Source organism: Trachypithecus francoisi, unplaced genomic scaffold, assembly GCF_009764315.1.
Source record: "Trachypithecus francoisi isolate TF-2019V2 unplaced genomic scaffold, Tfra_2.0 Lachesis_group0, whole genome shotgun sequence".
NCBI lineage: Eukaryota > Metazoa > Chordata > Mammalia > Primates > Cercopithecidae > Trachypithecus > Trachypithecus francoisi.
The window spans coordinates 33,552,128-33,572,327 of record NW_022681453.1 but is presented as its reverse complement, the minus strand read 5'-3'; the positions used below and the strand labels follow the sequence as shown (position 1 = coordinate 33,572,327).

At 39.1% G+C, this 20,200-nt stretch overlaps 2 long non-coding RNA genes across 2 annotated transcripts; both read left to right on the top strand.

The window, feature by feature from the left end:
- The first annotated feature begins 7,398 nt into the window (after nt 1–7,398).
- Nucleotides 7,399–14,680, top strand: LOC117076438. Its single transcript, XR_004434369.1, has 3 exons — nt 7,399–7,626; nt 8,335–8,434; nt 14,497–14,680. It is a non-coding gene; the product is annotated as an uncharacterized LOC117076438 (long non-coding RNA).
- A 1,381-nt stretch (nt 14,681–16,061) lies between these two features.
- On the top strand, nt 16,062–19,176 carry LOC117076437. The gene is made up of 3 exons (XR_004434368.1): nt 16,062–16,242; nt 16,387–16,551; nt 18,668–19,176. It is a non-coding gene; the product is annotated as an uncharacterized LOC117076437 (long non-coding RNA).
- Nucleotides 19,177–20,200: the final 1,024 nt, after the last annotated feature.

Below are 20,200 nucleotides of genomic sequence, written 5' to 3'. Positions count from 1 at the left end.
TTTGCATTTACTCCTCACCATAGTCTATGAGATGGGTATTTTTCTCCCCACTTTAGACATGAGGAAGCTGATGTATAGAGAGGTAAATTGTCCATGGGCATGCAGCCAGTACTAGTGTTTCTGATCACAAAGCTATTTTTCCTTCCACAGTGGCAAAAGGTATCTTTCACAGCCACTAGCATGTCTCTGTTCCTTCCTCAAAAATAAATCCTTACATTATTATTTTAATTATTAGTTTACTTCTACTAGGTGATAAATTAAACTTTTCTTTTCGTGAGCTTTCAGCATCCTTTGGAGAGAAAGAATCTTTTCCCTTGTATTATAAAAACTCTTCATTGAAATGTCTGTGTTCCTTCAGCTGCCCCTGGGGATTCATGTTCCTGAGTTGGAGTGGCAGAGAACGTGATGTTTCTCCACAAGGGACTCTGGGAGTAATCTGATCATTGTGAAATGATTTCAGTAGTCACTGAGTCAGAGTGGCTGGAAGACTTTGGAATCTGACAAATTCATACCCATTTTTATTTACCTGCCACTGTGACGTACTCTGGATATTCCCAGGCAACATGGTTGATGTCCCATTACTCTGGCATCTGTAAGGAACTGAGAGGCTTTCTTGCTTTACATCTCTCTAGCCTGTCCTTCATGCAGCATCAGTGGCTACCACTACAGGAAGAGCTAGTCTTTGTCAGAGGATTGGGCTCTATTTTGGCTTTGAAAGAAATCAGAGCCATGTTACTGGGACAGCCCCTCTGTCTTTGCCTGTGTCTTGCCAGAAATTCCTAACTGTCAGCAGTTATGCTGTGTTCCTTCCCAACTGGACATTCCCATTTAAATGTATCGTCACTGCAGCCAGGGTCATTTGCAGCTTGTTTTTAACATGGCATCTTTCCCCCATGGGTCTTCTATACCCCTGTCCAGTCTCATATTGGTCCTGAAAAAGATACCCTTTTTCACTCTGATGTTTAACACACACTCTCAGGGATTACGGTGTTTACAACCTCACTTTCAGCACTGCATTTTTCTTTTAGTTTGTTCCTCAATGAATGATAATGCATTTAAAAAGTAATCACTCTTTTTCTTATACAAATAATAATCAATGTTAATTTTAGAAAATCAAATAGAAAAAAATTAAAATTGCCTACAATTAAAGTGGCCAGAGATTGCTAGCATCAACATGCAGGTGCCTTCTCTTCCTATTGGCATGTATTCTATATTTTATGAGTAGAGGTACACATATAGCTATGTAGTTGTGAACATTTATTTTGAAAATTTGGGAAGAAACACAGCATATTTAAAAGTTTTGGCTTGGCATGGTGGCTCACATCTGTAATCCCAACACTTTGGGAGGCCTAGGTGGGAAGATTGCTTGAGGCCAGGAGCTTGAGACCAGCTTAGGCAACATAGGAAGACTCTGTGTCTACAAAATATTTAAAAATTAGCTGGATGTGGTGGTGTGCACCTGTAGTCCCAGCTAATCAGGAGGCTGAGGAGGAAGGATTGCTTAAACCTGGGAGGTTCAGACTACTGTGAACCATCATTGTACCACTGCACAGCCTAGGTGAGAGAGAAAGACCCTGTCTCTCTCAAAACACATAAACAAACAAACAAACAAAAAAATAAAATCTCCCAAACTGACTGTAGTTTTAGCTGGTCTTCCAAGGAAGATGAATACATTTCTGTTTGAGATAATTGTTGTTTTGTTCAGGCCAAAACTTATGTTTCCCTTAGTAAAAAGTTATAATGTGTATATATTATAGTATACAAATATTTATTGTAGAATTTGAGAAATTCTTACATATGTATACACACCCATATAACCACAGCAAAGATCAAGATATAGAATATATTGAGACCCCATTCCTAGAAGATTCCCTCATGACCCTTCCCAGTCAATAACCCCTTTTCCTTAAGAAGAAACCACTATTATAACTTCTATCACCATAGATGAGTTTTGTTAGCTCTTGGACTTCAGGTACATGGAATCATACAGTAATTATTCTTTTGTGTCTGATGCTTTTGCTTAATATGGCATCTGTGAAAGTCACCCATGTTGTTGAGCTTAATGGTAGTCCTTTTTTGTTATTACTACATAGTGTTCCTTGTCTCAGTATACTACAGTTTATTTTATTGATGCAGATTTGTATTGTTTTCCATTTTAGGCTCTTATGAACAAGAATGGTGTTCTAAGGCTGAGGCATTTGCTGTGATTGCATTTTCTCCCAACTTCTTCCTCTGGCCTTCCCTTTCCCCACCACTGTCAATCTTGAAGAACCCCCTAATAATCTTTTCTCATGCTAATAATCTGCATCTCACAGTCTACTTCTTGACCCGACCTGCAACAACAACCCTGGATTTATTATATCAAATTGGCTATGGTGTTTTACTTTGCTGTAAGACTTGGAAATTCTGAACCTTGCGAGTCAAGTTTTAATAAGGCCTTGAACACAAAAGAGATGAAAACCGGCATGCTAGGTGCAATGTCAGAGTGAATGTAATAATCAAAGGTGATTTTCCAAACATGAATGAACATTCTCTAGGTTTTTAGGCAAAAATTTCATGTAAAATGAGAAAAGTGGTGTGTTAGGAGGTATAATCTGGCTTTGTATGTACAAAATGAATTGGAGAAGAAACCTTTTAGACAAGTACAATCGTTCCAACATAAGGAAACAATAAGAAGGAAGGGATGTGAGAGCCTTTGTGGAGAGAGGAGGAACAGGTTGAGGGCACTGTGGCTGTGTGTAGGATTGTCAATGTGGAAAGTGGAGAAGTTAATGGTGCCACCAATGCTCTGAATCCAGATGGCCAATGTAGCATTTTTCATTCCATTCATTTGAGCTTTGGGGAAGAAGAAAAGAGTGTAAAGGAGCATGCTTTTGAAAAATATAGATGTCAGGAGGAAATACTGGTGTGTGGGTAAGAAGATGCAGAGTTCAGTTTTAGAGCTGGTGGAATGATAAGAAAAGGATGCATCAAAGAATAGGAGAGGTGAGACTTTTGTGTAAGAAAGGAATTAACAAAAGAGATAAAGATTGGGGTAGCAGGGTTATGTCTTGTATTAGTTATCTATTGCTGCACAACCAATTACCCCAAAATGTAGCAACTTAAAATGACTACATATTTACGATTTCACAGATTCTGTGGGTCAGGAAATCAGGTGCCACATATAGCTGGGTCCTCTAGCTTTGGGTTTCTCACAGGGCTGTAGTCATCTCAAGGCTTGCCTGGGGAGGATTCGCTTCTAAGAACACTCGTGTGTTTGTTGGCAGGCTTCCAATCCTTGTGGGTTGTTGGAGTGAGTTTCATCTCCTCATAAGCTGTGAACGACCCTTGGTTTCTTGCCATGTGGGCATCTCCATCAGGCACCTCACAACACAGCAGCAAGCTAGCAAGAGGGTAAGAGAGAATGCCAGCAACAGAGACAGAAAGCCAGCGAGATGCAGGTAAGACTGCAACGACATCGTGGAAATGACGTCTCATCACCTGTGTTATGTTCCATTTGTTAAAACTGAGTCAGTAGGTTCTGTGCATAAAGGAAGGGGATTCCACAGATGCCTGCGTACCAGGAGGCAGAGGTCACTGGGAGCCCTGTCAGAGCTGCTGACCACATCTACATAAAGCAACATTCGAGGATATGGTGCTAATTCCCTACAGAAAAAGTCTCTAAGCATTTTTTGCCTCCTACAACCTTGCTGTTAGAAACTTCCATAAAGTATTGGAAATGTTTTCCTTCGATAGAAGACCATATGTCAGTGGAGGTGTTTTTGTCATTTACTAATGCACTCAGTAACTTGATTTGAAAAGTGAACTGTGCAATACTGTATAATTTCAAATGCTTTTCTAGCAAAAATGTATTACCTTTAATTAGACTGATTTAAAGCTGTTAAGATTCTTGTCAGAAATAATTTTTAAGTGGATGTGTCAAGATAAAAACAGCAGTTGTCAAGTGAAGAAAACGGTAATTTGTGCATGTGCTGTCTGGCTTATGAGCAGTTGGGTCTTTAAATACTAGCTGAGCATTTGTGCTTACAATCCCTTTTATAACAGCCACTCTGGCAGTTAAGGATTCAAACTGTTGAAAAGCTATTGTTTGTGGTAAATATTTGTCCTATGACTAGGGAATTAAATTTGTTTCCTACCCTGTAATATAGACAAAAGCACCACTAAGAAGAGAATGCATTTAAGCGATTCAATTTACCAATTGGTCCAGCACAGAACATGAGCAAAGCATTCTGGGTGATTACAGTGGAATAAAGATAATAATAAAGGCCATTCTTTGATGAAAGCAAACCAGGTGACTTGAAGCATTTGAAAAAGCTTGAATTCTATTTTGCAATCTTTTTAGGCTATTCATTTCTTTAGCAAGCTTTTGTTACTGGGCAGTGGAAAGGTGGACTTTTTCTTGACTCTGTGGTGTGGTTTCTTAGTAGTGGCACTATTGACTTTGGAGACATATAATTCTTTTTTGGGGGCAAGGTGTCAGTCCTGTGCACTGTAAGCTGTTTAGCAGCATTTCTGGCTTCAACCCTCTGGATGCTAGCAGCTCTGTTCTTCCTCACCCCCACCCCAGTTTTGATAACTAAATATATTTCCAGACAATGCCAGACGTACTCAAAGGTAGGGGGAAGAAGGGAAAATCACCATGCTCTGGGAATCAACATAGCTTTTGGATATGGTTTGGTTTTGTGCCCCTACCCAAATCTTATCCTGAATTTGTAATCTCCAGGTGTTGAGGGAGAGACCTGGTGGGAAGTGATTGGATTATGGGGGCTGTTGCTCCCATGCTGTTCTTGTGATTGTGGGTAGATTCTCATGAGATCTGATGGTTTTATAAGTGGTAATTTTTCCTGAGAAAAGCTCTCACAGGCTGTTCTCTCTCCTGCAGCCATGTGAAGAAGGTCCCTGCTTCCCCTCCCATCACGATTTAAGTTTCTTGGGGCTTCCTCAGCCATGTGGGAGTGTGAGTCAGTAAAACTTCTTTTCTTTATAAATTACTCAGTCTTGACCAGTTCTTTATAGCAGTGTCAGAAAGACTAATATACTTTTGGATTAGGGAATTCTAAATTAACAAGATTTAATAAATTAAGTTTATAAATATTTTGTCTTTTCTGTTAGTCCCACAAAACATCCACATGCTATGTAAGATTATTTATGCTCTTATTGATTCAGTTAATAGGCATTTGTTAAGTGCTTACTACCTGTAAAAGACATTACCCAGGTATTAGGGAGATATGGAGAAAAATAGATATAGTTTTTTTTGTCTGAAGAAGCTTGAGATGTGAGGCAGTGGGGCGGGGATTTAGGTCATTCATACACATATATTGTGCACACTATAATGCAAGTAGGAAGCACCAAGTTTGACCAAAGAGCTAAAATTTTCTGAAATGTTGTAGATATCAGAAATAATCTAAATAGAAGGAAATAATTTACATTATTTTCTTAATTATTTCCATAATTTACATTATTTCCTTCTATTTCAGAAATTTCAGAAATAATGTAAACAGAAAGAAACGAACTTCTATTTTTCTCTTGCAGGCAAGTGGTGGGTTAAAAGCTCAACCCTGAGCTGAATTTAATAGGGTGAGGTTGACCTGTAGTTTAGGCATATGAGAGTAGGTTGTGGGTTGGGACTGAAACTCTGAAAAACATCAAGTCTAATGGGGCAAGGCAGAGAGATGGAAACTCAGCCTGAACCCCAATGTTCTCAATCAGAAGTAGCAAAATGGAGGCAGCACATTCAAGGGGACTAACAGACACAGGTACTGGAGAAGGTCCCAGAAACACAGACAGCACATGGTGCCTTTGATAGGAAAACTGCTCATAGCCCCATGGAGCAATGAGAGCTGTAAAAGCACCACACTGGTTTGATGAAAGAGAGGCCTTTCAATGGAACCAAAATGATTCTTCTCCAATGTATAGTGCTCAGAAACTCAGCAGTGGTGTATGGAGAGCAAGTCCAAACCAAATAGAGGCCGCAGAAGACGAGATATCAAAAGGTTCTCTTTCTAAGTACCTACCACAGGCTGGCTGCTTGCCCAACATCTCCATCAGTAGAGCTTTGATGTTTGAGCCAGGCTTCCGAAAAAAGCAAAAATTCTCCCAGAGATGGCATTAGTAGCCACAAATCTCTTGATGGTACAATTCTCAAAGTATATTCCTAAGACTTTTAATGGGTGTTGTCATGAAGAGTTCTATTAACAAGTGTGTTTTTGGAATGACAGGTAAAACAAGAGAAACATACTCCTTCACTGTAAAGATTGTCAGTCTTTCAGGTACACCATAAACCTCAAATCGAGGGATATGATGGGAAGCCTTTCCCAGATTTATTTGACTACAAAGCTATTTCATTGTGTAGCATTTGTACTTTGGTAACCCTGCCTTGTTATGAATGAGTTTGTGAAATAAGTGGCTTTTGCCAACTGTCTGAACTTTAAGTGATAGGGAGATTGCAGGGAAAATACATCAGCATGTGAGTATTCACAGACCCCTCCCTCCCTCACCTGCTATGAAAAAACTGACTTTGCCTGCTTGGCCCACCATTTCTCCTGTTCCGCCTAATAGGTTGCTGGCTTGATCACCAACTTCTTGGTTTTTATTATTACAATCACTGTAAGTGGTGATGTCAGGAGATTGTAGCTCATTACTCTAGAAAGGTCAAAGAGTAAATGGTAGGGTAAAAGAAATAGAACTATTAAAGGGGAAATTAAAAGTGGGACCATTTGAAGGGGATGGTTGTCAGTATTTGAGCAGGCAGGTGAGTGGCCTTGAGAGCAGCCTTCATGCATCTTGGGACTTTCAAAAGGAGGAATGGTTGGTAATTGAATGTTTTTTTGAGTTCTACAAAAGTAATTCTGAAGTTTTTTTTTCAAACCAAACTGTAGTAAACCCAAAGTGTTTTTTATTTACTTATAACTTCTAGGACAGATTTCTTTAAATGTGAAAATGAGATCAAGTGGGATTTTAAGGCAGGATTTAAAAGGTCTGTGTTTATACGAATTATTCCAGAAAATATTTAATGGGAAGCAGAGGTCATGGGTTAAAGTGAAAGAGGGTCAGAGGATGTGCGTATCCTGGTAACAAAGACAGAATGGGATGATATGGTAAATAACTGTCATTTTTTTGTCTTTTCTACTTACCTCTCAGAATACCAAGCACCTTATTTCTAGGGACAGCTCTTCCACTCCATGTGGTTCTGAGGAGCTGCCAATCGCAGGACATGGCCCTGCAGCCATAGGAATGAACATAAAAAGTAGGCCTGGCCAATCATAGTAACTGGTTTCCATGGCCACAGGGATGAGCACATGACCCAATTCAGGCCAATCAGAGTTCTTCCCTGCAGTTTCATAGAGAGAGACAATGGAATAGAGAAGCTCTGGTGTTACTAAGTAGGAAATGAACGCCTAGAGTTGTCTGCATCCACACCTCTTTTACCATTTTCTCATTCAACCTGGCCATGAGGAAGAAGCCAATCTATAGAAAAGGAAGAGGACAACAGGTAGAACCTGAGCTTGGAGATAGAGGGAGATGGTAAAATGTAATCACATTGTCTAAGTCACTGGGCTTCCTGGGCCAGCTTATTCCTGGACTTCTCTGCTGTTTGAACCCATTGTTCCAGTTTGGCTTAACTCAGTAAGTTTAGTTTCTGACACTTGTAACCAAAAGAGTCCGGGTGAATCAATGTTCTGAGTGCCTTGAGGATAGAAATCTGTCAGTGATTGCAATGAGGGAGAAAGACCATACTGATGGGGCGAGAAGGTGTTGCTGTCAACTTCCCATGAGCCTCATTTGCTTAGAGCAGGTCCCGATGGTCTGAAGAGGGAGTGGGAATCATATAGGAGTGAAAAGTGAGAAATTAATGTCCTCTTTTGCCTTGAGTTGGCTGCCTTTCTGGGGTGATGTGGCAAGAAGAGCTGGGTTCCTTGGATGGTAATTTGATTTTGCATTACCAAAATTTATGCTCTAAATATTGATCTGTTTTCCCTCTTATCTGTTTCATGGCTGTAGTTGCTACACTGCATTTCAGTTAAAAAATACATGTGCGCAATTTCTATTGGTTGCTTGTTTTAATTATTTCTTTATGGTAGATGAGGCTGTATATGCAAAGAAACATGTGATGTTTCTTTATGGTCATCTGGCATGGTGTGCAGACGTGATGAAATGTGGCACAGTCTACCCACATTGGCTGAGTGTGATGACTCATAACACCAATGCAGGGAGACGTGTTTTACTACGTTGGCCTCTATAGTTTCTCCTCAAATACCACTCCCCATGTATTTCCTTCAGAAATTCAATTCATGCTGCACAAATTAATGTCTCTTTTTCATGTCTTTTTGAAAGGCAATAACTTAGATGATACGCTTTGAAGTAGGAAGCATTCGAGTTCTTGAAAGAAAAGACAGAGACCATGTTGACTTTTCACTGTGAACCAAAAACGCAAGTAAGAGCACTATATGTTTTCTTTTTCTTGTTAGTTGTGTATTTTTTCTTTTTTGTTAAACAGAAAATCCTTTTGCAACTGTCCTGGGTCTTAGACTGTCATCCCCCTCCTCTTCTATTCCTATTGTGTTGATGTAGTATAGACTCAAGCTGGATTAGAAGTCCAATTCTAAAGTTAATTGAATTGGGAAATTCACTTATTCTTTGGTGCGTGTACATGGGCATTAGGTGTGGGCCTGGCTTGGTGGGAGGAGATGTGGCAGTCAACTTGTGGTCTTAGTCAGTAACCCCCTATAACTTGGCAGCAGAGCTAGGATACTTCTTATGATAATCTAAGACTTCTCCCTAGATAAAAGGGCATTAGGCTATATGTCCTGGGGGGACTATTAAATGTTAGCTGATTTTTAAATAGTTAATGCTATTCTGCATTGGTTGAAGAAACTCAGGATGTGTAGCCAAGTGAATGGAAAGGTATGTGGTGAAAGTGATGATGATGACGATGTCTAATACTTACTGAACACTTACTACGTGTAGGGCACTGTTAGGAGTATTCTACACCTGTTCTCACTTAATTGCTGCAACTTCATCAGGTTACCCATCTCTGATGAGGAAACTGAGGCTTTGACATTGACTCACACAGCTAGTGTGCAATGGAATAAGACATGGACCCAAATCTCCATGACTTCTGAGCCCAAGTTATAAAGGAACTGATTGGGACTCAACTAGGGAATGATGATTTGATGTGTCTGTCAAGAGAATGGCTGTTCTGCCAGGCTATTCCTGGGCACATTCAAGCCTAGGTTGGAGGACTATTGTCAGGGCAGTTGTGAAGGGAATTCTTATACACTGAGTAAAGAGATTAGGGTGCAGACTGAGAGGGGAAATGCGGCATGTTGGGGAGTGACTCGAGCAGAGGTTGGACAAGTAAGCTGGGGTCATATGTTATTATAAGGATTTGTTGTTTTAATCCTAAAGGCCTTGAGAAGCATTTGAAAGGCTTAAAGCCAAGAGGAACTTGCATTTTTTGTAAGATTAAACTGGCTTCACTTTAAAAAATGGAACCAAATGAGTTGGCCTGGTGCAGCAGGACCTTTTAGGAGGTCATTCCACTTATACCATTGACATGGGAGAGCTAATGATGGCTTGAACTAAGCCACTTGATTAAAACAAATTAACCAATTTAGACAATATCATCCCCAAATGTCTGGTCTGCCAAACTACCACCCATTTCTCCTGCCTTGTAAATTCTCTCCATTGCTCATCACTTTCAGCTGGTCAGGAAAACTTGGGGCAGTTTCTAAAGAAGCCATTCATCAAATATTGACAGACATGGAGGATTAGGGCAAATAAGTGATTTATTTAACCCTGTCCTTGGATACACAGAGATTTGTGGGTGAGAGGATCGTTATCTCTTTAAAGAAGATGGAGAAAGGCAGATACCAAGGGCTAGGTTTGCTGTAGGGAAGAGGTGGAAGAATGGAAGTTACCATTTGCTTCCAAGTCAGGCATCTCAGGGAAGCAGAAAATGCTATTAACTGAGAATCAGGACACTCTTCTTTTTAAATTATGGGACTTTGGCCATGTCACTTAACTTCCTCAGTTGCTTTATGTAGAAAGTGGAGATTACTGCCCCATGTCTCTTATAGGATTACTGAGAGGATTCAATAAAATGGCACATATGGAAATGCTTAAAAAGGCACAAATCATTCTATACACACTGATTGTCATGTCCAGTAATCGAGGTAAGAGGTACTTTACGGGTGCAATGGGCAACTTTACTGAGAATGCATGCTCATGTTTTAAAATCTAAGTTTTCTCAGGATCTGAGTATCATTCCTAGTATCTGATTATACTTTCCACTACCAATTGCTACTTAATTTGTACTTCTGTTTTGGGGAAGCAGTACTATCCAGTGTTAAGAACATGCGCTTTAGAGTCATACAGATATAGATTTAATTTTCTGCTCTGAAATTTGACATCTTTTTAATATTTAACTTCTCCAACTCAGTTTTCTCTTCTGCAAAGTGAGTCTATTAATAGAATGAATCTTATAAGCCTGGTTTGAGGATTAAAAGAAACATTACATGTAAAGTTGTTAACACAGTCGTTAGCCCACGTTAAGAGCTCATCACATGTTAATTATATTTCTATATCCTTTAAAATTTTCAGCGTACCTTCTAGCTCCATTTTCTAATTTAATTATTCTTAACATTATCAATAGGCGTCTGCTTATTATCTGTCTTCCTTCATTTGTCCACTTAGGTAGGTTTTGCATGGACTACACAAAGGGTCTTCCACCTCCCTCCACCTAAAAATTCCTTGGGAAATGATTTAGGAGAAAGAACCAAATTGAAAAGAGGCAGAGACAGCTGATTGTTGTAAGGGATAGTGAGAGCAAATGACATTAGGCCAGTTCAAATTATTGATGTCCCCAGGGCCACTGAGCACCCAGAACTATAGTGAACTTCCCAGCAGCCCTTGCATCATCAGTGGTGTTCCCTCGTTGCAGACCCATGGGAGAGCACGTAGGTGCCATGTTCCTAACGTGATGCTGACGCACAGCTTTGCGAGGTTCCAACCAGTTACCGGGAGGCAGTGGGCACTGGGCCAAGCTGGGACTCATGACATCACAGAGGAATCTCAGCACTTGAATGGCTGACAGTGTCTGCCTTTGCCAGCTATGCGCTGGAAGTTGGAAGGGAATTTGGCCTTCAGAAAGCACATTTTTACTCCAGCTTGGAGCTTGTCAAAATCAACACGAGACTCTTAGCAGCTACAGAGTTATTCTGCTAATTGTTGCCGACACTGAAGACAGTGAGGAAATGTTAAAGTGCTGTCTCCTTGTCCTGAGTAGCAACCCTGATCCTCTCTAAGCAGATGGACCAATAATTACTCCCATCAATAAGGGGCAAATGCACAGCTCTGCCTTCTAGTATCTGACCTAGGGGTTCTCTGTATTGTTTGCCAAAGCCGAGGATGAGAACAGAACAAAAACTGTAGGGGGAGCTATTTTGTTTTGAATGCAGAATGTAATCTGCCTTTCTTGAGTAAGCAAAATATTAAAATTATCTGAGTCTCTTTTAGAGAAAAATTTTACTTTCTGGGGTGCTATGAAAATGCTATAGAAATAAGCCTTGTTCACAAGATAGGAAATGTCATATAATATGCATCAATATGAATCTAAATTAGAAAATGAGTTCCCCCCTTTATTTAAAGTGATATTTGGGCATTTGGTGGTGGTGGTGGTGGGGGGAGGTAAGAAAAAAATGCATAGGCTTTGAAGACAAACAGACCTGGGTTTGGATCCCAGCTCAGCTGCTTACTAGCTAAGTGGCCTTGAGCAAATTGCTTCATAGCCCTGTAATATGGAAATAGGAAAGACTGCCCTGCCACACCCAGGGTTCTTATTTGGATTTAATTTTGCAGTGCATTTAAAGCTTGACTAGTAGCAAGTGTTCAAAGAATAATTTTTCCCACCTCCCTTATTTCTCTAGAGTGTGAGATATCACACCCATTCATAGCTATCTATGAATTTTGGCTAGGTATGACGGCTCATGCCTGTAATCCCAGTACTTTGGGAGGCCGAGGAGAGAGGATCATGTGAGAGGTGAGAGGCCAGGAGTTCAAGGCTGCAGTGAGCTATGATTGCAGAACTGCACTGCAGTCTGGGCAATAGAACGAGACCCTATCTCACATAGAACAAAACAAAATAAATAATTTTGCTTCTCTGATTGGCTTCATACTTTTGTTTTTTGTTGTTGTCGTTGCTTGTTTGTTTTTTTCCAAGACAGAGTCTTGCTCTCTCACCCAGGCTAGAGTGCAGTGGCATGATCTCGGCTCACTGCAACCTCCACTTCCTGGGTTCAAGCAATTCTCCTGCCTCAGCCTCCCGAGTAACTGGGATTAGAGGCGCCCGCCACCATGCCCATCTAATTTTTGTACTTTTAGTAGAGACAGGGTTTCACAATGTTGGCCAGGCTGGTCTTGAACTCCTGACCTCGTCGTCTGCCCGCCTCAGGCTCCCAAAGTGCTGGGATTATAGGTGTGAACCACCTTGCCCGGCTGGCTTCCTGCTGTTTATATGGACAATGTGATTAGGTTTATAAAACAGGGCTTGTAGTCACAATGAGTTCTACTGTGAGGCTGAGTGTCCTGCAGTTATTTCTTTGATAGGATAGTTTGAGGATGAAGCCTCTGCAGAACAGTGTTTGATGCTGCTGGACAATGTATTCGTGCCCAAGCCCACATCAGGATGAAAAACAAGACAGAATGGCATTTGCTTCTTTGGAGAGGCCTGGGTAGTGACTTGAAAATGATCCTGGAACAAAAGTATATTTCCTGGCATACCAAGGATCTATAGCTGTGGCAGTTCAGGGACTGCTCTGTTCTTTACCCAGACATAATATTCTTCTCAGGTTAAGCCTCCGTCCAAATCCAGAAGGCCATGAGGTACAGCAAGTCAAAATCTCAGCTTCCAATGAAACAAGGATTGCCTTTGGAATCTGTTTTCTAAATCAAAAATGGGGGTTACAACCAGGTTAAGAAAACTATTAATATTAGTAGTTAACCAATAAATGGAAACAAGGTAGGAAAAAAAAAATACAGATCTGTGAAAGACCAGCAATATATCACAAGGGAAAACCTGTTGCTGCTTCTTCCTCCTTCTGCTGTGCTGGGCCAGGGTCTCTTAATGAGGAGCCATATCCTCTCAGGATATTACCTCAGACACTATCAGAAGCCTTGCTCAGAGGTTGCTCTCTTACATTTTTTTTCTCCAGTCACATTTATACAAGAGAATTCCATATTTGACAGCACACTGGTACTTCCCTTGTTTAACAAAGACATCTTAATTTTCCATGACGGTAACATTTAAGTTACCATAAGTTCAGTCTTAAAATAATTGTTACATTGAATGGTTATTCTTAGAATAAAGCCGGAAGGAAACAGAAACAATCACTCCAATTCCCTCATTTTATAGGTGGCAATCTGGGGGCCCAAGTTTAGTACCTTTTCAAAGCAACACTATGTCTATGCTCAGGGCTGGGTTGAGAAGTCACATTTGTATTTCCACACTGACGCTCTCTGATTTTGCCATCTCATCATTTAGGGGTAGGTGGGTAATAGAAAACTTAGAGTGTTAACAGGGGTTTCAGTATAAGAGAATACCACCAAATAGTCCCACTGTGGAAAATCATGATACACAGAATTTTATGAAGGAAGGATATCATGAGGTTTACACAAAAATCATGAGGGTTACATTTCACAGTTAAAGAAAATGTGGCAAAGAGAAGTTTAGTGACTTGCCCAAGGCAACATAGCTAATAATTAATGGAGCCAGGAATTGAACTCATTGTATCTGGCATATCTGGTACAAGTTAGAAATTAAGCTGGAGTTGCTTATAGGCATTTATGTTATTCCTTGAGGTTTACTGATCCTACTTCACTGGTCTGGGGTGAAGCTTGCACTTTGGGAGCACATGGGGAAGACTGGGATTGGGAATTCTGCCTTGCCTGAATGTAGAGAGTTATCCAATTTTGTTTCCATTCTTGTATCACATGAATGAATGGGTTGGCGTAACAGAAAGACCCTAAAGAGTTTTGGAATATGTGTGTATTATGGTAGGGACTGTGTTATGCTGGGACTGTTTCCTCTTCTGTCTGTCTGCTTTCTTAGAGACTCTGCCTTAATGCCCTGAAGAGGAAATCTTCACAGCTCCTCTGATTAGAGTAGGGGTAGACACAAAATGACTTCTATCAGAATCTCTCTCCATGGTTTTTGAAATTAGCAGTGTGTTTGAATTAGTTTCCTTTGGAGAGATGAGTTGGAAAGTCATGTAGACTTGTGATCGGAAGTCACCATCTCAGGGATGCTGTGGTCATTGATGTGTTTGTAATCAGAAAGCAACTGCATAGAGAGAAATGGGAGTAGATGAATGAATGAATGAGTTCAGTCAAATTCAGTGAGGTACAGTGAAAATCTTGCATATACTTCCTCTTCCCTCAGCTATAAAAAGTAGTTGAGCCTTGATTTTTCAGGTGTCACTACAAGCTTTGATTTTTCAGGTCCTGACCATAAAACCAGCAGAGGAAGACAGAGTGGAAATAAGGAATGAAAATGAGTTCAATGACATCATTTGGATCCTGAATTCATTTGTGCCCTAAGCCAACCTCTACCCTGAACATTTCTGATAGAGGGGAAAATATCTTCTCTCTCTCTCTCGCAAGTCAATTCAAGTTTTCAGCCCCACGCAAGATAAAGAGCTCTGACATATGAACCTCACATTGCCACTACATTTCTTTGTTTTGCAGGCTGCCCAGCCAAACTTCAAGAAAAAAGGAAAAGAAGTGCTGGGTCAGCTGCCTTTTGATAGTAGTTGTTTCATTTATTATTTTCTGTTTTGTTGTTTTTGTAAAGAACATGTAAGAAACTCTTCAACTTCAACTGAATTCCACATGGTGCCTAGATCCTAATCCTTCTGAAGCAAAAAATGTTTTTCTGTTCTCTGGGTGGTTCCTGGGATACTGTGATTCTAAAAGAAAAAGACATGGAAAGAGTTGGCCAAAGTTAAAACAAAGCAAAACAAAACAAAACAAACAAACAAACAAAAAACCTGAAGAGAGGGAGTAGAAATGATTAAGCAAAACAAAACAAAAACTGAAAGTGAGTGAAAAGGATGAAATATCCATGAATTAAAAGCAGTATGCATGGAAACAGAGCATCTTTCTTTCAAGTTAGAGTCCTAGCATGGAAACTCATTGGCTACAATCAGCCTTGACTGAGCTCCTTTGTTCATCTCTAAACTAATCACTATGGTTCCAGGGATGCGATGCTGTAATTGATCAGACTTGGATCAATTGACCACCTAAATGATAAACACCATCCTACTGAGATTATGGAAGGGGCAGTTCCACGTGGAAATGAGGATGCAAAAGACAAGTGAATGAAAGTCAGGCAGATAACAACAGAAAATATCCAGACTAGAGTTCCCTCTAAAGTGGCCACTATGTAGAATCCAAAATCCTTTAATGACATATTTCTAAGTGAAACGTTTTTGCCTAAGATAAGCATTTCTGTAAGATTTATAAAAATTATGGCATTTCTGTATGTTGGAAATTTCACACTAACAGGAATGGTTCTGAAACACTGAAAATCTTAGAAACCTATAGAATATCTGTATTAATACTGAGAAAATAAAGATTGAATATTACGAGATTGTGAAAATTTCACTTTCAGTTTTTTTGTTATATGGCCTTATTATAGACTCAAGATTTCCTTTGGAGTTCATTAATGTAAATAATTTCAAAATTATTTACATTAATAATTTTTATAAAACTAATTTTTCTGAAACTCAGCCCTGGTCTCTTTGAATGTGTCATATTCTACAACTCTCTCAAAGATGTAGCTGTAAAGAAAGAAAAAACTGCTTGGGGTGACTAGTTGACCATCCCAGAATGGTTTCTTGAATCGTTTTGGCCCCTTACAAGAGGTTTCTTTAAAAAATCAAAAGTATACATTGTGTTGTTTCAGACTAGGGTTGAAAGTGTGATTTTTCTCATCACACTCTTTGTAATATTTTCTGATAATTTTGATGCAGAAATAACTTATTAATTTGGAAATCTTTCCCCACACCTAGGAAATACATCTCACTCTGAGATGAAGATGGATGGTTACAATAAAAATTAAGTGCATGTATGGTAAATGGGCATTGTTGGATAAATGCAGTGATGGAAGAAAATAATATGGTGGTCATGCCATTTCTGCCTGACTTCCTTTTCTTCAACTTGATGATACTCTACCTTCAGAAACAGGTGAACAGGTCATCCATCATATTCTTTATTTTCTTTGTAGTAACTTTTATTGGTTTGAATTACCATATGTTATTCACTTGTAATGTGCAGTGTTTGAGTTGAAAGAGGCATCAATAACTAAAATTACATCTTCTTTTTTTTAAGGAACCTTTGTTCTTAAACACAGGAAGTTGTAAATTCTCCAATAGCAAATTTTATTAACTCATAGGCAATACTATAAATGATGTTACTCTATTGAGTCAATGCCTTCAACATGAATCAGGAGATTAACTTTTGCAGCAAACTGTCAATCTTTACTCCTAAATTATGGTAAGTAGTTAATTTTTTTGTTGTGGCTTTGAAGTTGAATGATTCTGTTTGCTCAGTTGTGTCAGTCAGAAAAGGGGATTTTTCTTCTCAGCTGAGCTCTGCATCTTTTTCTTTAACAAATTAACATCTCCCCGCCACCCCCAACTTTGTCATTACGTTGTTGTTATTAACATTCATCAATTTCTAAATATTTCTCTAAAGTTCTGAGGGATTTGACAGTTTAAACTGTATCCCATTATTGACAATATTAAATAAAACTTTCTGAAGACCCTTCTGCAGGCTTTCGTGTGGGTTTCTGTCAGATTTGCAGTAAAATGTCATATTTGCATCTTTTTTGGAGAGAGAGAAAGAGAGGACAAGAGAGATGGTGTTCAGAGTCACTTGCTGAAGTTTTTTATACACATTTTTAGAGCAAAAATATGGTCTAGGAAAGAAGAAAAAGTCAATTTCTTAGCAGCATTCTATGATATCCAGTCAACTGGCATATCAGCCTAAGTGCACATGATAGTTGCACAAGAAAATTCATTGCTGCCTTATTTGTATCAGCTAAAAAATGAAACCAGAAATAACCTAAATTCATAAATCAATGAAAAGTTAAATAAACCATGACATAATGTAATGTTATGTAATATTTAAAGAAGATTTACCTGAACTCACTTAAAAAGAAACTCAGGAAAATATTAGTAGGAATAAAAAAGCAATTGTACAACATTTGATATAGTAGAATCATTTTTTCTGTAAAATATATCTTCATGTCTTTACATATATGAATGTATACAAACAGTTAACTATAGTTACCTCTGAGCAGTGAGACTATTGGGTAATGAGTAGGGAGGACTTTGCTGTTATCTTGACATACCCACGCATTAAAAAAAAAATGATGAGCACGTGTAAAGACTGTAAAATGTACATGCACAAAAGAAAATAGGTTATTAAGCACTTTCATTGTTACAAGTGAGAGAATGGAGCATAGAGAAATTAAATGACTTCCTCATGGCAACACAGCTCTTTAGAGTCAGAATTTGAATTCAGAACTTTAGACTTCAACTTCTGTATGATTATTCCTCTACCAGATCAGTCCTCTTTCTATTAATGCATCAGGAAAAAAAAATTAATCATGAATGCCTGCATCTTTGAAATACAGTAGAAATAACCCCTCCTGCCCCCAAACCTTGGAATTTAAATTTTAGAAGTTCAGATCTTGCTTTTCCTCATGATATCTATCTATAAATGTGCTTTTGTATATGACTTGGAATTAAATGTTTCTCTTTAGTTTTCAAATGAGTTTTATTATCATCTGATAAGTAGGCCAACCCTAATGCAGGGAAAAAATATCTTAATTAACTGATGAGTGGTTAAATCAATCTACAAAATTAAGAGGAGGAGGGCAAAGGGGCAGGAGGGAAGGCTGCCCTCTATGCTGCTTTGTGTAATAATCTAATCACCCAACATTAGCAAAACTCTCCATGGCTCAGCTATTCCAACAAAGGTGTTCATTGTAGTGATATCCAGGAATCAACCTCACAAAACCATCTATCCAGGTGGGCTTTGAATCGAGCTCTGTTTCTTCTACTTTAACTTGGTCTGATTCATTTCTTCCTCCCTGGCTACCCATAAAAAGTTGCTCTGGAGAAATGCTCCAGCACCTAAACTCACCCTGTGGAGTACTTTATTCATTGTTTTCTTGTAGTCCTCTTTAAATTGCAGATATTTAAACTTATTAAGCTGTGGTATTCTATTTCTATCTGGGGGTGGGATCTGAGTTCACTGAGTGCTGAGGAACAAACGTTGTTAGGGATGTAGAATGGGCATGATCAGAAGAATAGGGAGATTCTGAGCTAAATTTCAGTATCAGCTAATATTCAGTATCGGCTTATCAACATCAGTCACCACCATCATCAATCTAGACCTTGTTAACTTCAGAGATACCATTTACCGGGCATTGACTAGGAGCCAGGCAGTAGGGTAGGCATTTTACAGGAAATTATGCCTCATTACAATCTGTTGGGGGCAGATACTGTTATTATCCCCATTTGTATATAAGGAAATTAAAGCCAATAAAGCTTGGATTGGTTCAAGGTCACATTGACTAAGGACTGCCTTGCTTGTTTTACAGGAAAATTGTCTTCTCTCAGGATTCAATCTTTGTGTAGGAAAACAAGCCAGGGGACTATAACAAGACACTCATCACAGAACTGGGATCTTCCTACACTTCTTTCCTCCAGTGGATTCAGCTTGCTAGTATAGAGGGAAACTGACTTTTTGAAAATATCTATTGGTTTCTTTGTGTGGGAAAATTTACAATTTATATGCTTCAGACGCCATTGAACCATTCACTGCTTTGTTTCTTTGTCATGGGTAGGAAAGATGTTTGTGAAAGGAAGGCCAGGTGGCATCCTCATTTGGCTTCATTTGTGCAATAGATAACTGTGATCCTGGTACTGAGAAGGATGCCCCAAAGCCACTTGAAAGATGAAAGGGCCTATCTTGAAATAAGATTTGCTGGAAGATCACAACCCAAGCATCTAAAATGTTAATTCAGAAAAAGGATGGCAAAGAACTACCAGAGTCTTCGAATAGGAATTTCTAATTAGAATTTTAACAGCATGAAATTATCCTTGCTCCACCCTTGGAAACTGCCTTTTCTTATAGGAAGTAGATAAAATTTTCCTATTGGTTGGTTACAGACTTCAAAGATATGCAAGGATCAGTTTTTTGTTTTGTTTTGTTTTGTCATTTTGCCCAGCTTTGGTATCTGGGTATTCCTGCTGAATTCTATAGTCCAAAGTCTTGTCTACAGCTCGAGACTGATCTTAATATAAATGGCAGATTTGTCCTACCTCAGATGCTTATTAAAATGTCATTCAGCAATTAGCTGAATCAAGGAAAGGAACATAGTATGCCTTTATTCTGTCTCAAAACTTGCCCATATCTAAGCTGAGAATCTCGATTTGCTCCCATCACATTGAAGCAGCTGTTGGTTAGGCTGCCTAGGTTATAAATATAGAAGGAGCAAGTGCTGTGCTTTGGAGATATCTGAAGGAAAATAACTTCTGCTACCTTCTACTAACAGCACCAATCAATTTTGGAAGTGATAAGGATAGATTCCCTGGGGCCATCAGCTGCTCTGTAACACATCCTGAAATATAAGAATTATATTGAAACGTTGCTATTTCATATAGCACTTTACAAAAATTTTTAGATTTAACCTTGAAAGTTGAATAGAAAGGGCTGTCAAAAGAAAAGAAAAGAAAAGCTTAGCCCCTACAAAATCCATACTGCATAATGGATATCTATGAATATTATTGGTGGGACTTTTTCTTCCCCCAGTGAATTAGAGGGAATCCCTGAGATACTGCCATCACACTAAAGGGTTAAGTTTTTAGGGCAAGTCTGAAAGAGTTTAATTTTTCTCAGCACTTCGCTTCATCTCTGGAAGTTGCCACAACATGCCTCACTTTGGTAGCACAGCTATGAAGACATCCTTTGGGCATAGAAAAAGTAATAAAAACAGGGAATCTCCCCTTCTCACTCTCACTAGTGAGTACCATGAAGAAACATAATAATGGATTTGCATGCTTAGTATACTAAGGACATTATTTCCAATACTATTGGGATCTTAATTGATAGAAAGCAAATAGAAAAGAAA